This window comes from Aedes albopictus, chromosome 3, assembly GCF_035046485.1.
Source record: "Aedes albopictus strain Foshan chromosome 3, AalbF5, whole genome shotgun sequence".
Classification (NCBI taxonomy): domain Eukaryota; kingdom Metazoa; phylum Arthropoda; class Insecta; order Diptera; family Culicidae; genus Aedes; species Aedes albopictus.
The window spans coordinates 4,662,496-4,667,312 of record NC_085138.1 but is presented as its reverse complement, the minus strand read 5'-3'; the positions used below and the strand labels follow the sequence as shown (position 1 = coordinate 4,667,312).

The 4,817-nt window shown below is 40.8% G+C and overlaps 1 pseudogene; it reads left to right on the top strand.

Annotated features, from left to right (window-relative positions):
• The first annotated feature begins 1,052 nt into the window (after nucleotides 1-1,052).
• On the top strand, nucleotides 1,053-3,550 carry LOC115254580 (uncharacterized; annotated as a pseudogene).
• Nucleotides 3,551-4,817: the final 1,267 nt, after the last annotated feature.

Below are 4,817 nucleotides of genomic sequence, written 5' to 3'. Positions count from 1 at the left end.
AAATAATGATGTGTATCATATTGCTGACTGCACCCCAAATTGGACTATCACACTATTTTTGATACGCCTAAAAAGTGTGATAAAAGTGCACAATTGCCTCGGATCGCCTCGACGTCTTCGGTGCACTTATTCCTTGATTTACAAGGAATAAGTGCACCGAAGACCCCAACTCGATCCGACGTGGTCCAGCGCTGCAATCACACTTTGAAAGTGTGTGCACACTATTGTGTCAGTCCAATTTTGGGTGCAGTCAGCAATAAATGTCAAATTTCTTAGAATATCAGTACCGGGAACCCTGCTGCGGGTTCCTGTTCACCAAAAATGAAGCAAGCTAAGACATACTCAACGCAGGCGATGATTTTTTTTTACGATTAAATTCAATTTTATTTCAGTACTAGCTGACCCGGCAAACCTTGTATTGCCCATTTAAAATGTGTTCGTGAAGTTTTTTGTTTTGCAATTATCTACCATATTTAATATTAATTTTACAGTAGACGTTCGATAACTGCAACTGTTTACGTTTCACTTAGCGAACAAAATTCGATAACTGCAACGTCAGACAGGCGTCAACAACCCATCAATTGACGTTAAATGAACGCAAAATTCATTCGACCGTTCATTTGGGCTAACTTGGCGCACCGTTTAGACGGATAGTGGTGCGATAACTGCAAATTTGTTGCACTTACCGGACTTGCAGTTAAAAAGCATTGCAGTTAAACCGTTTGCACCGACCGAACGTCTACTGTATTGTGTTGTTTGGATTCATTTTTGTTAAGAGAAGGCCACCCTTTCTTAACAGTATTATGTGTAAGAATAGCCTTTAAAAAAAAAAGAAGGAAAATCTAGGATGAGCAGCTTGGTTATCAACCTTTACTCTTTATTATTAAGCATTGCAAGGATTTTGGGACGATCGTGCAAATGTTCAATCTTTGAAAGCACAATGTTCTCACATCCAACAACAAAGGAAACAACGCGTAATCAAAACGATTAGTCGAAACACCACTCCAAAATACGCATCCGCTACAGAAAAACTGTAGCGGCGACTTCAACCAATGTATGCTGAAACCGGCGTGTACATTTTGTGGTAGGACAATTTTATTTGCCTGTGCGTCGAATTTGGTGCAAAATCGTCAATAATGTAACTTAAAGTCAAGAGCAAATTTTCAATACGTCCTAAGTAACAAAATAAACAAAAATGAGGTTTTTGCATATTTTAATACCTATTAAACAGCTTTATGCTGTGTACCAAGATCGCAAGTCAAAAGTAGTTAAAAACTTTTGAAATTTAAAAAAATCAAAATGACTTAAGTAACAAAATGAGCACTTTTCACATGTGTCGCTTTGTCGGTAGAATGACTTATGTAACGCGCATAACCCCCAGCTGACGTAAGTGCGCTGTCAAAACGACCAAAGTAACAAAATTATGTAAACACTACTCAACAGTGTTTACGCCAACGGAACATCATCACCAAATACTTTCCCGGTGGAAGCACTAAAAGACCGTGTGAGTGTGATAGGACGGAGCAAGGTGAGTATCTCTCAGCTTTCAGAAGGATCAGGGTCAGGTGGTCAGGTGGGTCTCCTCTGTATTCAGACTGCATTAGAACGAATAATTCTTTCAGGAAAACTTGCAGACCAGTCAGCGACGACTGCTGAAGGTGACCCGAGATCGATTTTCCCTGTTGAACCGGCTGCTGCAGCACGAAAAAACCGATCTCACGACGTCGGAAAGCGAGGAAACCGTACCGTACCGTACCAGATGATTCCTCTAAAACGGAACCAACCCCAACCGTGGGCAGGAAGCGCAAGAACGACGTCCCCCCCATCGAAAAATGCCTCTTCGATGCGCAAAGATCTTTCGATGCGGGGGAAACCCGCCTCAAAGAAACAAGTTCCCCAGCAAATGGTGCTCCAGCAGCAGGCAATTCTGTAGCAACAGCGACAACCAGGCGCAGCATTTGGCCCAGCTGCACCAGCAGATTTTGACCTGCAGCACCAGATCGTATAAATAATCATCACACCACCAACAGCACCAACAAAAGAAGTAACACGGTAACACCAGGAAGGCCATCTGATCACAGAGGAAGTCAAGCAGCTCCTGCAGTCCTGGGCTCAAGCCATGCTAGAGGTAGTCCCTGAGGGAGAACTCCCGAATGAGATCCAGCGCATTCTCGGTTCCGTCGTCGCTGCATACAGCAAGAGCTAGTGATGCTTGGTCTAACACAGGTAGAGCGGAAGTGAACTGACCACACGGGACAAAAAGCGCTCCCAAAGTTGAGGCAGCAATAGCTTTTTCTCGTCGTCGTCGTCACCAACTTCTAAGACCGTGTGTAGGGTAGAACAGAGCAGAATGAGTACCCGTCAGTTTTCTTACTAATTGTAATTGTTTTATTTATTCTTAACGATAACCTATTGGATGTACCATATATAAGGTCAAGGAAATTAATGATATTAATTCATTTAAATAAGTTCGTCCAATTTATCAATAGAAAGGTTGTCCTGCGTGCACTTTTAGTAAACTCCAGATAATCCTTAGGGTGCTCATCTTACTCCGCTCCACCCTACAACCACTAGCAAATATCTTTTCTAATAAAGTTTTGAACTACAAAGAAATTTGACTCCAGTTGCTTTTTGTGATAAATGCTGGGATACATGCCTTTTCACGTACCTATTTATAAAAAGTGCTCATTTAGAATTAGTAGGCATTTTCTCAGCACAGATTTCACATGTCCTCTCAGGTTGCGAGGTGACGCATTGCACGATGCTTTTGAAACCAAATACTTCCCTTAAAACTTCCAAACTATTTTTTTATTATTTTTATTTATTTCGTACCTAGAAACTATTTGCAGTACCCTGTATATATAAAACCCCCTCGTGAAATCTCATATAACACTGATTTGACATAGCAGAAGAAATCAATTTAGATGTACAATTTGCGGATAGGGAACGTCCATAAATTACGTCACGCTTTGAGGGGGGAGGGGGGTTAAGCAAAGTATGACGACTCATACAAAAATTTCAGAGATCCCATACAAAAAGTGTGACAAAGGGGGGAGGGGGGGTTGAAAATGGTCGATTTTTGCGTGACGTAATTTATGGACGTTCCCATAGTTCATTCTGCCCCACCTGTGGTGCTCACCATACTACGTGCGGTCCATTTCGGTATGTGCTTTAGACTGCTGGTTGATCTGCCTGCGGACCACAGAAATCATTTCTAAACTGTCCAATGCTTCCGTTATCGTGGATAACACCGTGATACTTTTGATCTCCCGGTGTCCGCGGTCGTCTCTATCGCTACCTTGACTTCTTCGTTCACCGCCGCCGAATCAGCTAGTTAATTCGTTTTCTCTCTTTGGCCCGAGCCCAGAAGCATTGCACAGTACACCGACAAGCACCCGGTCAGTGGTCACGGTCCTGGATGAGCTGCAGCTTGCAGCCAGATTCGCAATGGATCTTCTCGTCTTGATCATATGTACTTATTTATAGGTATGACATCCTTTTCCGATAACAAAGTCGACTTCGGAAGGAAGACTTCAGCCTGTGTCACTTGCTGAAACAATAAAATAATCACTATTGAATCAAATCGTTCTTAAAAACCCAAGATATTACCTTTATTGCAAGAGGAATCCGTTTGGCTTAAGTGCCAATTTTCACATAAACAGAACGACGTAAGTAACTGACTTAACCAACATGACAGCTGGCAACATGACGTAAACACACCGACGAAAGCAACATAAATTTGCATAACGCGACGTAACGCACCCGACGAAAGTAACCGAGAGGTTTCAGTAATGACTTAACAAAATGTCTTATTTACTTTTTCTGACGCCAAGCGACGTAGAATTGTTTTGATGCAAAAATCTAATGTTTTTTTGAACTTTATTCAGATTTTCAATTAGGAAGCAATAAATGCTGTTATCTGATGTCGTTTGTGCGTATTTATTATACTGGTTTCGGTTTCAACGTTAAATATGAATTAAAAACGAAAACCAAAACTTTGAGTTCGATTTTCTCGATCAAATCAAAATGTTACTTAGGGCATATTGAAAATTTGCTCTTGAAGTGACAAATCTCCCAAAGTATTAACCTTGGCGTTAACAATTCGATCGTTAAAAATACATGATGATATTAATTAAACATTTCGGATGTAATTTTTAGTAGTTTTGTCTGTTCCATTTGTATTGTATCCCCTTGGGAAGGGGTCTCACACTATTTAAGAAACATGTCTTGCCTTCATAAACCTCCATATGCCAAAGGGAACCATTGATTGATTCCCGAGTAATGAAGAAATGTATGTTGTATGGGAGCTCTCCGTTCCAAAAGATGTAGGGTTTTCACATAGACTTAACTTCAAGATATTTATGTCAGGAATAAAACAGTTCACCCTCACAGTTTATTCGCCTGTGTTTCGTAAAATGGCTCATTCTTTATTATACCAACCTGGTTGCTGTAATTTTTTTTGCTCATGTTACATCCGTTAACCTGGAACCGTCAAAGATTTTGAGGTGTAATCAAGATTGCGATATTTTCTGATTTATATATTTGAACGTCACATATCAACCTTAATATATCTCAAGTTTACACCTTCTCTGCAACAGGTCGGGACACGGACATCTATTTGATTCCTAAGGGGCTGTCCATAAACCACGTGGTCATTTTTTTGGGACTTCTCAAACCCTCAAACTTCTCAAACAGGAACATTTATTGTCAAAAGTGAGCCAATGTGGTGTCTTTTGCAACCCGCCGTTTCACTTTCGTTACGTCAAGGTTGACCTCGAATGTCAAACAAGACCTGCTCATCATTATTTTATTTTCAA